Raw genomic sequence first — 23,589 nt, forward strand, 5'->3', positions numbered from 1 at the left:
TAATTCTCTTCCCTGTCTCCTGGGACTTAGCACAAGCATCACCATCATTGTACTGTGTCTTTGTTGAATGAATGCATGAGGGCAAGCACACCAGTAGCTAGAGCACAGAGGCTCTAGCATGGGTAAGGTCCCACCCATCTAGAGGGCTGCCTTCCTGCTGGGGAGGGCAGAGAGGAAGAAACGGGAGGGTAAGCATGTGTGCGATAAAGCTGGCGAGGTCGGGATGAGACACTGCTATGAGTGGAGTCTTTCTGATTCCTGGATATGTGGGTCAACCCTGTGACCTAGTTTCCTTGACAATGAGCTGCATCTTCATGACAGTTCTGACCACTGGAGCAAGTTGGGGGCAATTCTTCTGCAGATACAGATACAAACTGTCATTCTCATGCTTTGTTGTAGCAACCATGGAGGTTGCAGGCTAAGATGACCGTGTCTCAGGATGGTAGCAGCCCAGGTCTCTAAGTCCCACTCTGCATGGGGAGTCAGTTGAAATCAGATTCCTTGAGGAGGCATGGATATGTTTAGGATATGGTACAAAGAGCTGGGCATTCATTTGTTATTATAACACCATTTTTCCCTATCTTCACTAGTGTATGCCCTGATTCCTAGATCTGGTTATTATTATGTTAATAGCATTCAGCTCTCGAAGAGCAATATGCTCCAAGCCTGTTACAAGCAGGCGTCCTCTCTGCTCAGCCAGAGCAGACTCAGGTCGTGAGGAAGCCTGAGAGCTTATCCTACAATTGTGGCAGGAGCTTGGATTCTGCTCGGCTCTCCATGCACACACATAGGAGAGGAGAACCTGGCAGAGTCCTGCAGAGAAAAGCCTTCTCTTCTCCCCCCCCCTTTTTTTTTCCTGCCTCAGTGATCTTTGTGGTGGTCACAGCCTGTTAGCATGGTTCCAGATATGGTCCTGGCAAGATCTGGTCAGAGCGACTTGCCTGTGAGGTCAGGTTGGATGTGGAACTTATTTTGAGATGGATTATACTGCAGCTTTTGAGTGATTGCTGAGAGAGGACAGAGGAAAACAAGACTGGTTTTAGCTTCATCTTACACAACTTTTGAAAAACAGGGGACACTTTACATATACGTGTATTCTTCATGTTGGTTCTGTACCAGTAGATATCCCTCTACTTCACTTTCTTAAATGAGTGTTAATTTTCTTCTAGAATGGGTGTCCCATCCTTTCTTAAGGCACACCCCGCTAAGGATATTTTGTTATTGTCCTAGTAACTAGTATCCTAGTTCAGGATCGTAAATGAGGGCATCCTGAGCACCCATGTGTACATACCCTTGAGTGCATGGCCAAAATATGTCTGTAGGACAGGGTCTAGGTTTGAGGGTGTAGCCCTTTTCATTTCAACAGGAACTGCCAAACTGCTACTCAAAACAGTTGCCATAATTTATACCCTAGAGCAGGGTGGCTTTTAATAGACAGGTTTCCCTGAGAAAAAACAAAACAAAACAAAACAAAAAAAACCCCAAAAATCAAAAACCCAGCTTCTGCTTGTGGTCCAGGAAGAGGAGGTGGGGCTGCAGACCTTTGGAATGTGTGTTTGGTTCAACTCCTTTAGTTTATTCTGTGGCTCAGGCCCTTCACAGGAGGGCCATCTAACCTGCAGGTGCTTGCCCTCAAAAAGCTCACATTTAAGCCCTGAAAAATGGGAAGACTTAATCCAGTCTCTATCAGATCTAAATCAGAACATTTTCCCCCTTTTGCCATTTTAAATTACCTCTCAGCTCAGCCCCAGACTGAGTAATTCAGATTTAATGGGATATGAAAGTCACGGTCCGTGGCATGATTGTGGGTACCTAGCCAGAGGCAAGCAAGATTTATTCTCTTGGAACCCAACTGGGTTGAGAAGAGCGATAAATCAGCAGGACCGTTGCTAGCTCTCCTTCTGCTGCAAGATTCATTCCAGTTTATCAGAATAATCATCTGGGGCCGAGACTGCAGATAAACAGCCAAATCCACAGTCTCGCTATGTGGTAAGAAGTGTTTTACTAAAATCCCTTTTCCTAGATATATTAAGACGGGAGTGGGAGACACGTTACTGTCTAAACTCAAACAAGTGCAAAGCACCAGTTTGTGTAGACCTGGGACAGAGGCTTGGATTCTGTACCCACAAAACACGGCTGGCTAAGGCATCTGGTCTGCCTGGGGAAGGCGGTGAGTAAAATCACTGAGCATGCTTGCCAATCAACCTCGGCCAGGGTGCACTTCCAGGCTGCATTTCTCCGTGACTTGGCCATCCGCTCCTCTTCCCCGTCCTTTTGACTCTCGGGCCCTTTCTGGTTGTTCTTCTATTCTGTGGCACCATTCCCTCAGAGAACATCAAGGTTTGTCTTTGACTTTGTTTCTACCCCTGCTGGTGAGCAAGCTCCTGATACAGTGCTTATGAAACAAAAGTCACAAATGGATCACTAGCACCAGAACCCTAAGGATCCACTCTGCGCACAGGCCTATAGTGAGAATTTTGGTTCTGCTAACCTCCTAGTTATGTTATATGAATATGTTTTGTTTTAATCTCAGGTGTGGGATATGGGGCTGCTTCAGATTGTTCACAGCTGCTAGCTATGATTGTCTCGTGCTTTAGGAGGGACGTGATTTTTTATTTTTTAATTTTTTTATTTTTTTGCCAGCTGCAGATAGTTTATGTTTGGCATTCTGGGGCCTCCTGAGAGGGTATAAATTGGAGAAGCCCAAGAGGGCCTGTGGCGACTGCTACTCCCCCTGCTGCTGGTCCCTGCTATTGCTTTTGCTATGACTGGATTGCTGTTTTGCTGGATTGCTCTTTGGAGATATCCTGATGCTGGAGTTTGGACTTGTCCCAAGGAACCTCACACCTCTAATCAGCAGGAAGTAATATAAAGAGGTCTACAGTGCCTTTTCCCTCTAACTTTCTTTCTCTTACCTTGTATTGGGGTATTGGAAGGGATTATGGTAGAATAAAATTTGGAAGGGTGGTAGATAATAGAACCCAATAAAATAACACCCCCCCCTCCAAGTACACCAACACATGTTCACAGAAACACCTGTATGATATCCTGAAATACTAAGTGTTAGCATTCACTCAATTTTCTTCCAGGTTTGTATTGCATGATCTCTACAACCTGTTCTGAGATGTGAGAACTACTGCTGTGCCCATTCTACAAACAAGGACTCCCAAAGCCGGGAAAGATTTGTCAAGGATTTGTTCAAGATCATAGGACCAGAGTACAGCTCATGGTTTCTGCTCCCATACTTATATCTATGCAGATGTACATATGTATGTGCCTACAGATATACATGTGCAAAAAGGTTCAGACAGATGTATGCATTCACATGTGTATGCACATATAGTCAAGAATGGTTAGTAACGGGCACGTGATCGAGGCTGTTAATGACCCTAAGCCTGAGTTTCTAAGCTATCATCTCCTTCAGTTTCTTTACATTGCTTACTATAGACACATATACAAAGACATTGTAAGGCTGTTATTGGATGTGTGGCCTGGCAAAGATTGGTGAGCTGGGAACTCTGCCTCCTGGTGTTCCAGAGTAAGCTTTGGTTTGGAATTTGGACTATGGTCCTGCAAATTTAGATGTCTATTTCAGTTTAGATGAGCAGGGGTACCTCTTGGGCAGTTTATGAGCATATTGAGCTATAATTTTTCTTTGTACAAAACCTTCATTATGTGAGTTGTCTCTGGAGCTAGATTCACATGAGGATATTTCATTTCAGATTAGGAGAGGCTGACCTATGATATCCAAGGGCTCCAGGCTGAGGTATGTCCATTTTAGAATAGGGATCATTTTGTTAGTAGGACTGGAAGTCTTTCTCTTCTACTGACCATGGATTCTTTACTGTGGACCAGCCTGAGATAGGCCCAGGCAACCTCCTGCTCTAGGGCATCACAGTCTGTGTTTCTTTAGTTGGTACACACTCTTCAGCTCCATAGCTGCTTCTTTAGAGGTCTTGATACATCAGATGAGGTTACGGACTTGGCCTTCAGGTCTGACAGCTGTCTTGTTTCTATTATCTCTCTGTCCAAGTCCTTGGCTCAGTTCCTGTTAAGTTTCTAAGTTTAATTTCATACAGAGAGAGCTTAGTTTCCTCCTTTCCAGGTTCTCAAGAGATGTTTTGGTATAGTCACCAAATATTCAGCCCAGTCCTGTGGTTAACATCACACACTTGTTCAGTTAGTCACCTCTAGAGATACCTATAGACAGGGCTCTTGGGCACCAATGACCTCCAAGTGCCTCTCTACTTTAACAGGTTAGCTTTCAAGCAGGATAGGGTGGAAGTGGTGGGAATTTATGTTGTTGGAATAGAATGAAGCTCTCAGTCTTGTTCCTCTGTGGGGCAGCCCTGGAACTGGCCAGCAAAAATGAAGATATTCTAAAGAAATACTCTTGCCTCTCAACCTGACTATCAGACTCTTGAAACAATGGACCTCAAAGAACTGGGGATTTCTCCAAGAATCTCCTACTTGAGTTCTAACAACTCCTCAGACCACCTGAAGCCAGACAATGCTGTATCAGTGGTGGGTGGGACCACACCTTGAACAGTTTGCTCAGATGTGCGCATCCTTGTTTCTCTATTTAAACTTTAATCACACGATGCTGAAGACTTGGGCAGAGGAGTGGGGGTGGGGATTCACTGGAGCCACTTTGAATCTTTCTCCCTTTTCTATTTTCCACTATTAATTTGGCTCTTTTCATTGGCTTATTGAGATGGGTGGCCAAGTGACCCGTCCAGCAGGTCCAGTTATTCGAGGGTCTCAAGGGGACCTTCTCCTAAGAACCAAATGGGGGGATAGAGAGAGACCTTGTGTAAAGAACGACACACGGAAGCAGTCTGAGTAACATCAAGGTTCCAATGTATTGAGCAAGGCCCAAGGCTTAAATGCACAAGCAAAAGGGGAAGTGCCTTTCAGCAGGAAGGATGGGGCAGTGAAATTGCACAAGCAAAAGGGGAAGTACAGGTACTTATCAGCGGGAAGGGTGGGGCAATAGAATTGCACATTCTTTAGGCAGTTACACGGGGAAGCAGGAACTTGGCGGTATCAGGGTACATCTTGAGGTCAGGACATCCGGTGCTGACTTAGGGCTGGAACAATCTGTGGTTGTTCTCGGAGCGGTGCGTCGGTGGCCCGCTTTTGACCCCCTTTTCTTCCGGGGGGAGAGGCCCAATTCAGAGATCAGGACAATATTGTTGTCTTAATAGCTCCTAACAGCCAGGTCTGACTTGTGGTACAGACTTTGACCTCCAACTTCAATAATACCCCCACAGTGTGTTCTGCACAGTCTGACAGTGTCTCTAGCAGAATGAACTATAGTTATCTATGGTGGGTTAGTTACACCTTTCATTGGCTTCCTTCTTTCTCTTGCCAGTCTCAGTCCCTCACTCCTTCCTGGTATGTCTTCAAATCACGCCCCCCACCCCTACAAATAAACCAAACATACCCAAATCCTTGTCACGGGCTCTGCTTTTGACTGGGCAAAATCTAAACAACTTCTTTCAGCTTTGATCTTGGAATAATTTCTATTGATCTCTTGTTGTCCACATGATCCAACATCAACTTCCTCTTGTCTGAACACCGTCTGAAAACCCTTGGGAAGTACTCGATGCTAGAGATGAGAGGGTAGCATTGAAGCCAGACAGATGAGAGGTGGAATCATGGTTAGGTCCCATATTGACTATGTGATCTGGGGCCAATTATTCTCCAAGCCGCATTAATCTTTTCAACAATGAAGATAAATATATACGTTTCACAGTTATCAGGAACGATCAATGAACTGATGAATGCAAAAGGGCTCAGTGCAGTGCTTTGCAATTAATAGGTGCTCAATAACGCCATTCGGACCTTCATCTCCCTGTGAGCAGACACAGGCACCATTTAGTTGTGGTACAGGTTGATGCCACCTTCCAAGGAAGGGCAGCTTGGGCTGAGAGCTGAGTGTGGGGTTGAGTAGGCAGGGAAGGTGATCTGGGATGCTTGGTTCATTTTTAAACTGCCAGTCCTTCCTCTTCTTGGGGGGCAATCCCCATTTCCCGTGGGAGTCCTTTGGCTTTGCACTTTCACCTACCTGGCTCTATCCCTCCGAAGGAATGAGTTTTTATTCCCTGCCTTCATCTGTTGATGTCTCCCCCAGCCTTTCCTGGTGGAACATAGATCAAAGTGCATCTGGCCTCCCTGGGTGAGATTTCCCAAACTCATGTCCAGAACCTACCCCTAGCGATTAATTCAGTAGGTCAGAGGTGGGATGCAAGCACACATGTTTTATACTGGCATGTACCTCTAGCAAGAATTTCTGGTATCAGCCAAAGAGTCCAAGTGTTGTAGCCAAACAAATCTGATCTGGCTGTTCTTCTATCATTGGGCAGTCTACTCTGCTGCCTTGGGCCTCAGTTTCCTGGACCATTAAATGGGTACAATAGTGCTTATCTTATTTGATTCCTGTGAGGATGAGATCAGAGGAAAAATTCGACCCACATTAAACCATCCAGGAAGAATTAAACACATCTCTCTCATTTTCCTGTTTCTGTCTCCACTGTGGTACTTAGCAATGGGATTCTTTCAGTAAAGTCACCCATGGGAGTTAGTCACTTCTCATATTCACCTTGAACTTGAAGATGCCTGCTGAAGACTTCAAGTTGAGGACTGGGGACAGACAGGGACTGTGTATTATCTGTCAAGCAGCCCAAAGCAACTGGCACAGAGTCTTACATGAAGCCTGTGATCAATAAATTTTTGTTGAGTTGAATATAAAACTATAAGAAACTGATGTATGTGGTTATGCGAGGTACCTGCAGTAATGGGTTCTGAACAGGCTTTTGATTAGTCTCAGTATCCGAGGAACATTTTCTACTGATGTTGCCAAGAAGCCAATAAATATGTGCATAAAAATCTGCTTTCCTAAGACCCGGACAAGATCTTTTTGTTTCCTGGGTCACAGGGCTGTCTCTGGGCCACACCCTCACTTTGGATTCCACTTATAAGTCTAAGGACAAGGATTTAGCTTGCAGACATCATGGGTACTGGTTCGAGTCTTGTTATTTGTTTTGATCTTGAGGCTCGCTAGCTCTCCATTTCTGTCTGGGAACTTGGGCTCTGCCTCCACAAGGAACCCTTCGTTTGTCTCAGAGTGCAGCTATATCTTCTGCAGGCTGCTGCCTATCTCTATCTTGTACTTCATGGGCTGCTCTGTGTCCTTGGGATAGAAGACCCCAGGAGAATGTGGTCCATCTAATCAACTAAACAGGGCTCACATGGGCTCACAGAGACTGAAGCAGCGAGCATGGGGCTTGCATGGTTCTGTGCCAGGCTCCCTGCGTATATGTTATGGCTGTTAGTTTGGTGTTTCTGTGGGAGTCCTAACAGTGAGAGCAGGTGTATCTCCGACTCTTGCCTGCTTTTAGGACTCTCTTCCTTCTATTGGGTTGCCTTGCCCAGCCTCAGTATGAGGGCTTTTACCTTGTCTGACTGTTTCTTGTTTGGTTCTGTTTGACTGTCATCTCTTGGAGGCCTGCGCTTTTCTGAAGAGAAAATAGAGAGGGAATGGGGTGGGTGGGTGGTGGTGAGGAGCTTGGAAGAGTGAAGGGATGGGTTACTATGGTTGGAATGTATAATATGATAGATGAGTCTATTTTTAATAAAAAAATTTAAAAAGATGATACACAACAATAATTAAAAACAAAAATGGGTCAAGCACTGAACCCAAAAATACTTAGACAATAACAAAGGGCTAAAATCTTTTGGCTTTCATTTCTTAACAGAATATTTTGGAGGTTTATTGCATGGCAGATGAATCTATATTTCATGCATTTCTGTGTCTGAACCATATTTAATTGTATGAAATGATACTAGATTTGGTCCTGGGTTTTAGTGAATGGCCTACAAGCACAGGAAATAGTACACAATATAATGCATAGAGTGAACCAAAATTAGCACGGTATAATTACTGAATGGCCATAATTTGAAAAAAGACAATAAAAATGGGAATTAAAGTGTAGAGGGTGAGGACATGTTGGAAGCTGTGCTCTAGCGGTAGTTGTATGAACCTTCTGCTTGTGTGGGGTAAAGTTTGAAAGTTCTTCAAAACTTAAGTACAGAATAACCATCTGACCCTGTGACTTCAGTCCCAGGGTCATTCCTCCAAGAATTGAAAATAGATATTAGACAAAACCATATACATATATTCATAGCAGCAGTAGTCATAACAACCAAATGTAGAATCAGCCTGAATGTCCATCAACAGACTAGTGGATAAATACATGATGGTGTATGGGTACAGTGGGCTGTTATCCAGCCATAAAGAGGGTTTGTAAAATGGAACAGATACAAGTTACAGTGTAGATGGAGCTACAAAAATCATGCTAAATAAAAGGAGACAGATACAAAGCATAACATGTGATTTTATTTATGTAAAATATCCAGAGTTGACAGATCTTTAGAGATGGATGGGAAATCAGAAGGTGGAATGGGGGACACCTGTCTAATGAGTGTGGGATTTCACTTAGGAGTTATGGAAATGTTTTAGAATTAGATGTAAGCCGTGATTGCACAACACTCCATTCCATTAAATTGTTCACTTCAAAGCAACTCATTTTATGTTATATATGTATTTTGCCTTAATTAGTCAAGGAAAGAATCAAACAGAAATTATGGTTTATGTGATTTTTATCAGTCATAAATGGGAGGCTCATATATGGGGAATGTTGTGATATTGAGTTCTCTCCTTGCAGGGAACTCTAACATGTCCTGCCGGAGACTGTAACCCAGTGCTAATTGGGGAAACTGGCACTGGAAAGCCATTCCCTAAGGGTCATGCCTTTAGCCCATGGTTTTCTGGCATGGAGTTGTACCTTAGCTTTTAGAAATAAGCGGAGAGAGTGGTTATGTTGCTTGATTCTTTGTCTATTTCCTGTGCGTGGTTGTGGTTGGGGTTGTTTGAATGCTTGACCATAGATAGTGGCACTATTGGGAAGTGTGGTGGTGTTGGAGTAGGTGTGGCCTTGTCAGAGGAAATGTGTCACTGTGGTGGGTGGGCTTTGAGGCTCCAATGCCCAGGCTCCACCCAATGTGGAATGAGAATCTCCTCCTGGCTACCCACAGCAGACAGTCCTCTCCTGGCTGCCTTCTGATCAGGATACCAAGAGGTGCTTGTTGACAGGAGCCTGATACATTTTTCTCCTGAGAGGCTCTGCCAGATCCTGACAATACAGAAGTGGATGCTCACAGCCAACCTTTGGACTAAGCACAGGGACCCCAATGGAGGAGTTAGGGGAAGGACTGAAGGAGCTGAAGGGGCCTTATTTGACATCAATGGGAAGCCCTTGGTCCTGTGAAGGCTTGATGCCCCAGTGTAGAGGAATTCTAGGGCAGTGAGGTAGGAGTGGATAGGTAGGTGGGGGATCCCCCTCATAGAAACGGGGTAAGGGGGTGGGATGAGGATTTGTAGAGGGGAAACCAGGAAAGGGGATAACATTTGAAATGTGAATAAATAAAAAAAAAATGTAGAACTCTTGGCTTCCCCTCCAGCACCATGTCTGCCTGCATGCTGCCATGCTTCCCACCATGATGATAGTGGACTGAACCTCTGAACCTGTAAGCCAGTCCCAATCAAATGTTGTCCCTTATAAGAGTTGCCTTGGTCATGGTGTCTCTTCCCAGCAATGGAAACCCTGACTTAGGAAATGGTAAATCTTTTAAATTCTTGTTAACCTGAGATGTAATGAGTGGTGTGTTGGGATAGAGATTTTCTATAAGGGAGGAGCCATCACAGGCACCAGCATTCTAAGCAAAGGAACAAGTGTAAGCAAAGGCCCGGAGGCAGGGACATGGTAATATGGTCCTAGGAATTGCAGGGATCCTAGGGTGACTTAGAACAAGAGAGAAGGAAGGACAGGAAGGCACTGTGAGTACTGGCTCTACTCTAGTGACAGGGGAAGCCACAACAGAGTTGGAGCTGAGGAGTGACCTGGCTGGAGAAAAGGATGTATATGACCGATTGTGGCCTTTCTTCCTCCAGGGTAACATGGTCATCAATTGGAATTACCTAGGATGGGGAGCAGAACCCAGAGGTAGTTGGGTACCTGGTAACGAGACTGCTGACACTTCCTAGTATCCGTCCTTCTCCATCGGCACATGATCTTGGGAGATGCTGAAGACCCTGGAAGTGGAAGCTTGACTAAGAGACTCCGTGGTGAAGCTCCCACAGGTCATCATCTGTGATGGAGTGGGGTTTGGCGGTGATACAGCCGTTTGGGGTTTTACATATGCTCCTGGGAGTAACTTCTTACCTGAGCTCTGTAAGCAAACTCCATGTATTCATTGGTTTGCCAAGTTGGACTGCAGTAGAATCCTTGCTTTGATCTGTCTTTGGTCTCCTATTAGGTGGATAGAAGTTGTTTCTGTCTCTGTTTCAGGGGGAAAAAATGACATAACAATCATATAAGGCACTGACTTGTGACAAATGTGACAAGAGCAAGGATGAAGAGGGCAGGGTGTGATGGGAGTGGGCAATAGGAGATGGCTCAGTTGGGGGTGGTGGCAGAAGGGCTCATATAAGGTTCAAGTGGCATCTGGGCCTCATAGTAAATAGGAGTCATCAAAGGGATCTAACCAGGGGCTGGAAGGGTTCAGCCCCAATGCTGCTCTCACCCCTTCTGTGTAAGCTTTGGCAGATTCTAGGGTAGGCAGTCTGAAACATTGACCTATCTGTGGGCCAGAGGGCTGTGAGGGCCTGGAGAGGGCTGCTAGAGTAGGCGGGAGAAAGGGTTGAGAGCAGGCTGGCCTAACAATCCTCAGGGAACTGTGAGACTATGGCTATGAGGTGTGTCAGGTCCTCAAAGACTCTTGTGGCTCTAATTGAAATGCTCCCTGTCACAGGAATGTCAGGGAGTAGGTGGCTCTGGCCCTAATGAAGCCTTGGATGGAAGTTTGACAGCTTCTGAGTAGGGACAATCCAGCAGTTTAATGGCACAATGACAGAGCTTGCTATATGCACTATGGCCTCCATTACCTTTCGGTCCATCCTCCCACGCGGTCAAGTAAACCTGTGATCCCGGGCCTGACAGCCTGAAAATATGGATCTGGCTGCTGTTCTCTGGTTGTTCTGTATCATTGCAGGGCAGTGGGATGCTGATGCTGGCTGCACATCACAATTAGGTTAATTCAGGAAGGAAAGGATGTAAGGGCTGTTACAAAGGCATTAGTGAAACATAAGCAAATCAAAAGACCCAAGGGGAGGGGAGACAGTGAGAGGTGTGGGGTAAGGGAGTCTGGATGCTGAGCATCATGGAGGGAGGCAGGTGGTCGGTGAGAAGCTGGGCTCTCATTTGGAGAAACAGTCGGATCCATCAGTCTTGTAGAAAAGGAGCTGTGGTAATGAATATGCTGATTCTGCTCAAACTCCTTTCTCTCATCCCATGCTGGGACATCTCCTTGGTGAAACCCAGCTAGAAACAGAGGCCCAAAGGGCTATGGGTGGTCCCTATAGGTAAAGAAAGGTTGTTGTGTGGACATGGAACAGAAATGAGAAATGTCTATGTTCTTCTGTGCCAGGCTTTTTCCTGAGCATAGGTCCAGAAGTCAGACATAGTCTGCCTTCAAAGAGCTGTCAGCAATGTGGGACCAGAATGACAAAGACCATGGGTCTGGAGCTGTGACACAGGCATGAACAAATGCATGGGCTTCCTCATGACACTGGCCATTAAACAGGGAAGAGCGATGAAGGGAGTGGGGAGGAATAGGTATTTGATTGCTCCCTGAGTCCACACTCCCTTGGCAGCATGTTCTAACACTTACATCTGATGGGTGGACATTGGAATTTCAGAGTATAAAGATAATGACATCAATGTGGCCTTATATGTGTACTGAGATTAGGTGAGACACTGAGAGGCCCAAAGCAACCTGGGTCAAGAATCTGGGCAGAGATGAAATGTTCTCACTTGGACTCTGCAGTGATGCTAGTCAGGTGTCAGATGGATTTTGGCTCCACCAAGCATGGTTGGCTAGTCAGTGCCATGCTGTTAGTCACAATGTCTACATGTGGCTTCCTAAGAATGGCAATCCTAGGGTAGCACTGTCAAGCTCTTACATATTGCCTTATATGACTTCTCCAAAGTAAGCCTTCTAACAAACTCAAGTAGAAGTTATATGACTTTTCCTGGTCCTGCCTTTGAAGTCCCACATCAATTTTACAGCATTCTACTGGTCACAATTAAGTCAAGATCACTGACCCAGATTCAAGGGGAAGAGACTCAGAACATCCTTGTCAGGTGTCAAAAATTTACAGTCATAGTTTTTGGCCATCACCAAGAGGCAGGGAAGAAAAATGAATAAATAATATTACCCCCTTATTTCCCACTCTTTTCAGAAATCAATACCACCACACCTTCTTGCTGCTTCTATGGTTACCATGTGGGTAGGACCACAGAACGTAGAATTGGCCATGAGATTTATTTGGTCTACTGAGATATGAGTAGATATAACATATCGTACGCCTAGTCAAAAATTTAAAGAAATATTTATTTTTATTCTATGTATATATGTATTTTGCCTGCATGTTTGAAGGTGCACCACATGTGTGCCTGGTGTCCAGTCAGAAGAGAATGATGGGGCCCAAGGAAGTGGGTTAAAGATGATTATAAGCTTGTGTATGGATGCTGAGAACCATATGTGGCTCTTCTGTAATAGCAGCAAGTGCTCTTAAATGTTGAGCCTGTGATCCCGGGCCTGACAGCCTGAAAATATGGATCTGGCTGCTGTTTTCTGGTTGTTCTGTATCATTCCAGGGCAGTGGGATGCGGATGCTGGCTGCCATCTCTCTACCCATCCCCACTTCTAGTCAAAAATTTTGAATGTATTCAGGTTACTTGGGTGGTCCTCTTACACTCCTGTGATTAGTTGTATTAGTATAACAAAATGCCTGGCCCAGATAACTTACGGGAAGAAAGGCTTACTTTGGCTCACAGTCTGAGAGGATACAGTTCATCATGATGGAGAAGGCACAGTCAGGCTCACGGCAGCAATGAGGCTGCCATGACCCTTTCATATCTTGGTGGACCAGGAAGCAGAAAGAGGTTGGCTTGAAAGTGTGACCATGTTGTAGCCTCTCAAGCCTGTACCACCAGCAGTGACCCGTGTCCTGCAGCTGTAACCATTCTCCTAAAGGTTCTACACTCTCTCCAAACAATGTCACCAGTTAGGGACAAAGCAGTCCAACATACAGGCCTAGGAGAAACTTTTCACGTTCAAACTGACACTGGCCATGGAAAAGCATACTCCAGAGAACTACTTCATTTCACCTCAAACTGAGAAACACATGGAAAAAGTCTGAGCTCAGCCTATGGCCGGGACACACAGCCAGCTCCGTGCACCTGCAAGGACTAAATGCTTGTTCCATGGAGATTTGGAAGTTGTTTATTATTGAGCACCAGTACAGCAAGAGCTCAGGTAAGGTAGATGAGAACCACCATTATTATTCCGGTTTCCCAGATGGTGAAATGGAAGCTTAGAAAGGATAAATGGTAAAGGATTTGGTTGAGTCTTAGACAAAAAATCTACATTGGTCACCAGGGTCTCACTTTCAACCATTGTCTACAGAAAAGCACATGGACTAATTTGTTCGTCACGGGCCAAAATGTGCTTCCAGCATCCCTGCACAGCCTCTGGCCCAGACTTCAATGGTAAGCTAAACTCCCGCAGGAGCCAAGGACATTGAAGCACAGTCAATGAAAGCCTGTTTTCTAGGATCCAAAGCTGCAACCTGCGAACCTCAGCTGTATCATCTCATCTGACACGGAACAGAGAGGGGCCAGCCAGGTGCTTAACGAAGCCATGTTTTCAGCCTGAGTGCACAGAAACCAGGTAGTATTTGCTTCATCCTTCACTTTCAGGATTCAGAGGGCGGCATCTTGAAAGGTATTGGTTGTGAAGTTATACGTATTTTTGAATACTTCAAGTTGGGATAAAATATAAATGTTCATTATGTGCTCGACTGAATGTTCGTATGCATGTGAATATGCGAGTAAGTGTGTGTGTGTCTCTGTGTGTGTGTGTGTGTGTGTGTGTGTGTATGTGTGTGTGTGGTGTATGTCTGCATATTCATGGGCATATGCATGTAATGTGTGCATACGGAAGCCAGAGGACAACTTCAGGCCTTCTTCCTCAAGTACCATCTACTCTGTTGTTTTTGGTACTGGCTCTCTCACTGGCCTGGGACTCACCAAATAGGCCAGCAAACCCAGGCATCCAACTGTTGCCACATCTCCAGTGATGGGATTACAAGTGTGCATCACCGTGTCTGGCTTTGCTATTTATAGAGTCTGGAGATCAAACTCAGACCCTTGTGCTTTCAAGACAGGCCGTTGACTACTGACTGGGCCACCACCCCAGTCTGTTGTGTCAGCTTTTACAAACAGTGACCACCAGCTTAGGGTCTTCTGCCAGTTTTCATGTCACTAGAAAATTTCCCACACAGGGCATGACACAGGACAACGCTCCTTCACTGATAAGAATCTGGTTATAACACTCAGCCTCTCAACTCAATTGTTCCCATGTTCTTGGATGTCTTCCATGATTGCTTTCAGGACCATTGCAACCACACAGAGCTCCCTACACATTTTCTTCCTCATACTTATTACAGATTGTGACTTCATGTTTATTTGCATAAATATTTGATGAACAGTTGTCTTCTATGGAGCCAACACACTGGGGTCATTTGTGTGCCATCTGCTGCCCTGCACCCAGTGTGAAGATGGGCCCAGAGTGAAGTGGCCCATAATAGTGGTGAATGAGTATGTGTGATTTGAAATAAATAAGATGTGTCTATCGTTTGCAAAGAACTCGTCCTCAGTTTTATGATCCTTGCTGGTCAACTTTACTTCTTGCTTGACTTTTGGTGGGTCCTCTTAGATTTAGCTGGAACAAGTATTCCTGGCTTACCATGAGTTAAGAAAGATCCTTTGAAAATGCCTTAGAAAATAAAAGGCCATTAGAAATGGATGAATTGGAATGGGGAACTCAAGAGACAGGGAGACAAGATTAAAACAGTAAAGGCTCAGCCAAAAGGCTGTGAACTAATGACCCTTCATGACAGTGGTGGTTGGGGTGACCAGAGTCAGACACAAAGGCAAAGCCAAATCATGTGACAGGGAAGATGTGGCAGACCTGGTATGTGGAAGGAAACAGCTAGGTATGGGCCCCACTAGTGGCTCTAGGATTCCAACTTTGGGGGCAACATAAGGCCTTGTCACTTCTCTGCTTCTGAAGGGATCTGGGTCCGTTTAGAACGGGCATTTCACTAACTGGCATTTTGCATATGTCACTTCCTCTGCCCAAATGCTACCCTTCTCCTTACCTGGTAAACTCCCCCTCCCCATTCATGACTCAGCGCCAAGGCCACTTGCTCCTCCCAGTAAAGGCTGTTGCTGGCTCTGAGCTGCCTCTAAATTGTGGTTAGCTTTTTTTCTATCCCATGCCTTGTTGGGTGTTGTCATATGTGTGGGACATATTTGCCCCATCTGTTGTAGTGACATTACAGGCTTTGTCCTCCTTTCCTCTCACCTCAGAGGGCCCCACGTTTCCTTCTCTCCCTTTCTTTCTTCTTCTTCCTTCCCATTCCCCGGCATCTGTCCAAGTCTTGTAATGCTATCATGTGACATTTGCTCATTAGATGAGAACAAGGAGGGACAGAGGGCCAGGGGGCCAGGGGGCCCGGGGATCCGGGCTTTGGTTTGCTGAGACATCCTTGATGTAAAGCCTGTGAGGAGAGAGCAAACTGCTCCCTTCTTGCTGTGTGTCTTGAGTGTGTGTGTGTGAATGCTTGTGTGTGTGTGTTTTGAGACAGGGTCTCTCAGGCACTAAAATAGGCCAGGCTGGCTGGGTAGCAAATTCCAGAGACCCACCTGTCTCTGCCTTCCCTTGTTTTGATAATTAAGGCATCTCCCAGCCCTAACAGCTTCCCCTTTGGTTTGTGGCAGTGAGATCTTGTGCTGGAATCTTTGGATTCAGACTATTTGATTTTCTAAGTGTTTGAAGTTCACAGTGCCTGAGTGTAGGTTAAGATCCTTGTATTATGCTATGAGATAATAAGACCAAAATAGGCCTAATATGCACACCTCATGAATGTGGCTTCCTCTTTCATAGCTCTGTCATACAACCAAGATGATGTGCATGGAGGTAGGCATGCTACTGGCCTCCCATGTAATGCCAAATGCTTCCTGAGTGGCCCTCTGGGGAGTTCGGTGCTAAACATCATCCTTCTGGGTTTGCCATTCAGCTGCATCCTTGGTATTGACCCCAGTGATGGGAGTCAGAGTCCTGCACATATTCTCTTAGAAGATGAGGCGTAAGCTCTTACTGTGTGGTTTGAGCTTACTTCCTTTTTGGCTATGTTGCTATTTTTATTGTTGCAATGACCAAATACCTAATAACTCTGCCTACCCCACTCCCAAAATGAACTCACCCACCCATCCAACCAAGTAACCAACTAACCAAAAATCAAGTTAAAGTAGGAAGGCAATATCTGAGTGGGTACAGCTCACCTTGGTAGGGTGGCTTGGCTGCATGGATGTGAAGTTGCTACACACAGTGTTCACTATCAGGAAGCAGAGAGCAGACAGGAAGTAGGGCTTCCTTCATGAAGGCTCAAGGCTTGCCCTACCCCTAGTTGACCTTATTCCTGTGAGGCTCTGTATGCTAAGGTTCCATAGCCTTCCTGCTAGGGAGCAAGCATTCGAACACAGGAGACCATGGGGGAGGGGACCACTTCACTCTAAACCACAGCACTGATTCTACTCTGCAGTTGCTTTTCTTCTGCTCACAACCTGCCTCTCAGCTATGTTCTCCAGCAGAGGGCTCTCCTATGCCTTCCTTACAAGTCAAGTGGGGACATTGCCCACCTATTTCCCTATGGCAGTGCAAACCAATTGCACAGAACTCCTAACCTGTGTGATAACAATTCTTACAGTTTTGCCTCTAAAGTCTTTTTTATTGCCTAGATCATTCTGTTCTCATTGGCTCCAGTAGTGTTTTATGCAAATGAAGTGACTCCTATGCAAATGGACTCTGCTGATGCTGTGCAGAAGTCCAGAAACACATTTTCTCACTGATCAGGGAAAGACTGTCTGCAGGGTACAAAACTCAGTGCCCAAATTTCCAGGCACAGTGCTAGCTGAAGTCTGGATACTGCTTGGGTTTGATCAATACTCCTTACCTGTAGCTGTGGAGGGATCTGGGGGTTTGTCCTTTGTTACTGGACTGCGCCAAGTTCACATCCTTCAAGTGATACTGTGCATCTCCTGCCTCTAGCTCACTGTTCTCTGCCTCTAGCTTCCTTTTGATTTATGGCTGTGACCTTAGTGGATGTGACACATCTCTTTATACTTGGCCAGAGTGGCTGGTGCATCCCTGTATGGGCCACTGTTAGAACTCATGAACACTGCAGAGGATTCTTTAGCTCACAGCTCATGTGAAGGAGTGTGATGATGGTGATAATTGCTAACACTTTTCGAACTCTTAGTCTGTGCTGAGTACAACATGATCCAAGGACATCTTCAGTTTTCATGGCTTCCTTAAGAGATACATGTTAAAAAACACTTTGAAATGTGTTTTGTACTTTACTGAACATATATCATATTTAAGGCAGACTTTCTTTGTCTGGATTGATTTATTTAACAGTGTAGAAGAGCTGGACTCTGAACATTTATCTGGGATGCATTTGAGCATCACAAACCTTAGCAGGAGGGTCATATATGTGCTTACCTTGGAGCAGTGTCTGTGCTTATCTTGATTTTTCTAACTAAAGAGAATTGACACTCAGAAAACTCAGCCTAGCTAAGTTGAAGCCATCTTATTCAAATTTTACTAAATTAAAATAATATTTTTTGAGTTATGTATCAGTCCCCATTAATTCACAATATTAGAAGTTCTTCTAAAAGCAAGAAATGGAAGTGGAGTGTTAAGATAATTTTATCAAGTTAGATAATAATTATCATCTTACTATAGCCTTACTAGTGAGGAAGTGGACACAGAGATATGTGCAGGAGTTTTTTTTCAGATGGCATAACTGGTGAGAAACAAAGCCAGGATTTAAAAGGAAGTTAAAACCTCTGCTTATAACCACTATGTGTTTTTATTTCTCTGTGTATATCTGTGCACTGCATGCATACAGTACCTGTGGAGGCCAAGAGAGAGTGTCGAATCCCCTGGAATTGGTGTCAGAGGTGGTTGCTAGTCACCTGGTATGGGTGCGAGAAACTGAACCTGGACCTCTGTAAGAGCAGCGTGTACTCTTAGCCACCAAGTAATCTCTCTAACTGCTCCCAGTTGTATTTTTGGAGAGCAGGAAGGAGGAAAAGCAGAACACCATTGTGAAAAGGCAGGGGTGGTGTCAGGTGTTGAACAGAAAAATGAATTTTCAAACAGCTGAAATCGTAATCAGAGTGAGCTCCAAGCCCCAGAGAGGAATATCATCGCATCATCTCAGCAGGCTTCCTAGGATCACCTGCGCCTGCAACCCAGGCCAGCATCTTCCTGCCAGAGGTTCTGTGATTCTTCCCCTCAACCCCCAAAGTTAGGAGGATGGGTTCCTTACCTGTGCTGACCCATCCCTTCCACGTAGCTGTGCCCGAGAGGATGTGTGTGTGTGGTCCTGTGATTCTGGCTTCTTCATGGGTTCATCAGACCCTTGCCAGCACTGAATTAAGTGAAAGAAGAGAGCATGAGTGCATTTCACGTCCCATCTGCACTCCTGTGCTTCAGCGGAGTCCAGACGGCTGGCAGGTGCCTCTCTATATGTTCCACTGCCTCCAGTTTCCAGGACTTTCCACCTCTTCTTTCTCATTCTAGGCTAGTATAGAAGAAAGCACCTACTCACCACTATACCTCCAGTTATGCCTTCAGTTCTTTGTTGTCGTCTTTCATCCTGCCTACATCTTTGGAAAGGCTCTCTTTAGTTAAGTGCTTTCAGAATTTCAATTTGAGTACAACATTGCATTCCAATCATGACCGATAGCTTGGACTTTAGTCTGAACCATTTCCAATATCCTAATAACCAAACTTTGCATACCTTGGCTTGGCTCACCCACCCACCAACCAGTCCAGTTGGGCTCCCTTCCCTAGCTCTTGCAAATACATTGCACTGTGGGAAAAACAATGGCTGCCAGGTTAGGCAGATTTCCAACCCTGGATCTGATACTCCAGGACTTTGGCCAGGTTTCCTAATTTTCTCATCCCTCCATTCTTATTGGTAGAGAGAAGTCTATACTCCACAGGTTTATCATGAAGATGGATTGGCATAATGAACCTAAACTCTTAACCCAGGATCCAGCAAGTAAACAGAGTTTTTCTTGATTTTCCCTTCCTGTGTTGGCAAAATCTGTTGGGCAGTTCTACTTGTCTGGCTCTGATGCACGGCAGATTGAACCATGAGATAGGAGAGATCAACCCGTGGTTCCTGGTGGAAGGAAGAGGGATGAGAAACCTAGGAGAGTAAAGAAGACATGTCAATGATGTGAAAGAATGGGATAGGAGAATGGCCAGTCATTGGCAAAAGGGAGCACCAGACAGGAGATTCAATACTGATGTTCCCATATAGCCCCTTTGCTGCTGTTGTTCTTAAGTAGGAGATGCTGACATGTTTGCGATAGACTAGTTCCAAAGAGGTCTAGTTTATGCTAGCCAATCCAGTACTCAGAGATATTCCCGATTTCTACAAAAACAGACACAAAAGTCTTTGACTTCCTCTTTGGCTTTTCTTTGGTGTAAGACATCACTCCTTACTTAGAGCCTGAATTGAATTCTAGCTACATCTGCTCATATCTGTGGGATCATGAGATGGTCTCCAGTATTCTGAAGACTGTTTTCCTCATCTTCGAAATGGGAATAATTATCAGTGCGAGTCAGCATGCTTGGGATGAGGGTGAATTCAGCGGCAGGCGATGACTGTGAAAAGTACACAAAGAACAGAGTGGGAAAGCACTCAACTCCTAACAATTGCTGATTTCTACCTCTCTTCTCTCCACCAGGAAATAGTGCTGGCTCTTCTCATGCCAAGGGAAACCTCAACACTTATCATCTTTTATCTATCTATCTATCTATCTATCTATCTATCTATCTATCTATCTATCTATCTATCATATATATGCACTGTAGCTGTCTTCAGACACACCAGAAGAGGGCATCAGATCCCATTATAGATGGTTGTGAGCCACCATGTGGTTGCTGGGAATTGAACTCAGGACCTCTGGAAGAGCACTCAGGGCTCTTAACTGCTGAGCCATCTCTCCAGCCCCTCCTCTTCTAGATCTAACAACATGGAACGAAATACCTGTACTATCCTCTCACCAGCACATTTTCACTTTCAGGGATGCTCTTGGATTCCCTGTATCCTGTTTTCAACAGGGGTCAATATCTGGCTAGGTTTGAGTGATGGAGTCCAAGGTATAGTATTGGAGTTTTATAGAGAGTCCTAATTTTATGTATTTCTTTATGACTTCCTGACTTCTGTATGAAATTATTATCTTTTGGAATAACTTTGGCTAGGCCAAGGCTAGAGCTCAGTGGGAATGCTTGACAAGCAAGGGGAAGGTTCTAGGTCCTACACACAATACCACAGAAATGAAAATTTGATGGTTAGTTTCAAATATATACTGTCCACAACCTAGAATTCTGAATGAGAGTGTGTTCATGCCTGTGGGCATGTCTGTTGGGGGATTGCCTTTATTCTTAAGTAATGTAGAACTACCCAGCCCTTTGTGGGTGGCGCCATTCCTTAGGCAGGAGTTCTGAACTACATAAAACAAAAGAAAGCTAGAAGCAAACCAAGAGGCAGAATGAGTCTGTTAGTTTCTCTCTGCTTCTGACTGTAGATGTGATGTTAGACTAGCTGTGTGAGTTCTTGTCTTGACTTCTCCTCAGGGACGGAACTATAATCTAAAATTGTAAACCATATAACTCTTTCTTCTCCTCTGTTGCTTTTGGTCAAAGTGTTTTATCACATAAAACAGACATGGAACTAGGATCAACAACAGCAAAAATCTTTGACCTCAGGACTTAGACTTCATATTTAATCCAAGGTCAACTTGGATTTTAGCAGGAACAACTGGAGATAAGGGATGGAAAGAGCACCTGGGAGGGCCAATTCACTCAGAACTTTTATTCATTATCTATTTTCCTTAAGCTGCAATAACAAGGGCAAGCAGTCTTTCAGATATTTGGGCAATGCATTTTTTAAACAGTGGTACATAAAGATGCTCTACGCTTGTTCTGGGTACTGGGTATGATGCAGAAAAAGCCCCTGTGCTCAGAAGTCTTTCATACTCTCTCAGCTTCATCTTTTAATTGTATTAGAATTAAGCCTTTAATGCTTACATAATACAATCAGTTACATTCCATTTCGGTTGTAATGGCTCAAATCCATGGGTATGATTCTTGGCTATCAGGAGAACCTGCCTGTCTTACTCCTGTCCTTCTGTTAGAATCACTTGTGCAGCTTTGAACAAACACAGATGCCAGGGCTCTGTTCCTTGGGACTTGATCCATTCGCTCTGGTGGAGCCCAGGAGCATGACTGATTTGTAAAGCATCCCTGCAGCTTCTGTCTGATGTGCAAGCAGAATTAAGGATGTAGTCAGACCATGGCGGATGAGGAGGGCAAATTGTTGGTGTCCTGAACGTTTATTGCTACTCCTCATAGAATGCAAGAATTTTTATTTAACAAAACAGTAAGACAAGCCATGCAGCTTTTATACAGAGGCTGATGTTAATGTTAGGTTTATTTAGATTATACATACCTGTCCAGACATCATTTCTGTTTCAAAAGGAATGTGCCTTGGGTAAGTCCCTTTCCTTCCCTGTGTCTCAGCTTCTTGGTTAGTAACATGAATGGCGAGGTGAAATGTGCTTTATGGGACTGAGCATTGTGAGCTTTTGTCTTTGATTTTTTTAGACAGGGTTTTGGCATATGGCCACGGCTGCCTTTGAGCTCAAAATTCTCCAACCTCAACCTCCTGAATGCTGGGATTACAAGTGTGCAGCACCATACATGGTTTATTGCCCTCCTCACTGGGGAGGGATGTCACTGTAGCTGATGGAATTCCAACCTGCTTCTGCCATCCCAAAGGGAAACAACTGCCTCAAAAGAGATGGAGGACTATAGCTACAGACTCAGTCCCGGAGCAACTGTGGAACTGACGTGAGCGTCTTGAATAAGCACTTGTTATTCTGTGTGTGTGTACATGTTTGTGTAGGTGTGCACTTTGTGTGTGCAGAGGCCAGAGGATGGAACTGGGTGTTTTCCCCAGTTGCTCTCTATTTCACTTTTTGAGACAGGGTCTTTCACTGGCTTGGAGCTTGCTGATTTGGGGAGGTTGTCTGGCCTTTGATCCACTTGTCCCTGCCTTCCCAGCATGAGATTTGCAGACAAATCACCACGCTTGTCTTTCCACACAGGTGGGCAGTTCAAACTCAGGTGCCTTTGCTTGTGTGGCAAGCACCTTACGAATGAACCATCTCCCTCACCTGCTTGTTGTTATCTATGGATATACTCCAAATGTCATCCCTGGCCATTGATTTGACTCTTAGGGGGTGAAACTTGACATTCCAGGTGAGGCAGACAGAGAACGTTGCAGAGGAACATCCTTTCTGATGAGCAGAGACAGTCACCCACATGTGTGTGCATGAAGAAGAGAGCTTAAGTTTTCTAAAATGTAACAGTGATGATTATGACTGCTTTTATTAACCCCTACCTTGCTTTTTATTAACTCCTACCTTGCCATGTTAACTGGCTCATGATTCAGCCCTAGATCTGCCACTGATTGGCTGTGTGCTCTTAGCTAAACCCAGCTCCCTCTCTGAGCCCTAGCTGAAAGAAAGATGAAATTTCAAGACCTGTAAGTCATATAAAGTACTCAGAAATTGCTGGTTGTTTGTGAGCCTAGAGGCTGCCTGGGGCTGAGAACAAAGAAAAACAAACCCGGGTATGCCCCGTAGTTAAAACATTCCTGGGAACATCTTGACCATTAAGGAGGAATGTGAGGACATAACAGGGCTATCTAACTGAGTCAACAACTCACAGAACTCTGACACCCTGCACGTACATGTAATTTTTCTGCTGATGTTTGAATAAGCCAATAGTGTGTTGCACTATGCAGAATTCCACACCCCTAAGCCCCTTACCCCATAAAAACCCCTAGCTTCCGAGCCTCGTAGCTGACATCCGTTATCTCCTGTGTGGGATGCATGTCAGTCTGGAGCTCTGTCATTAAACTGCCTCATGTGATTACAGCAAGATGGGTTCTCGTGTTTCTTTGGGTGCTTTCTCACTCCCGAGACTAGAGTGGGGGCCCCCGAAAGGGGGTCTTACAGAGCTACATTATTCGCAAAGTAGAAGGGTGAGGTGACATGATTAGCCACAGACTCTTTCTAGCTCTACCAAAAACTGTGATCAAAAATGTGGAAATGAGTGGTTGGGCAGCCTGTGATTGGAGGCTCACCTTTCAAGAAGACAGCCGGAGAACTGCGTATTTATAGGGGAAACGGAAGCTCTCTCTCAAGGGACTGCTACTTCACATGGAGTTAGAGTGTCTGTGTGATTCCA

At 44.9% G+C, this 23,589-nt stretch overlaps 1 long non-coding RNA gene across 1 annotated transcript; it reads left to right on the forward strand.

The window, feature by feature from the left end:
* Window positions 1–1,840: 1,840 nt before the first annotated feature.
* Gm35374 lies at window positions 1,841–23,278 on the forward strand. The gene is made up of 4 exons (XR_375192.2): window positions 1,841–1,989; window positions 10,016–10,204; window positions 13,594–13,857; window positions 21,940–23,278. It is a non-coding gene; the product is annotated as a predicted gene, 35374 (long non-coding RNA).
* Window positions 23,279–23,589: the final 311 nt, after the last annotated feature.

The sequence above is a fragment of the Mus musculus genome, chromosome 2, assembly GCF_000001635.26.
Source record: "Mus musculus strain C57BL/6J chromosome 2, GRCm38.p6 C57BL/6J".
Classification (NCBI taxonomy): Eukaryota; Metazoa; Chordata; class Mammalia; order Rodentia; family Muridae; genus Mus; species Mus musculus.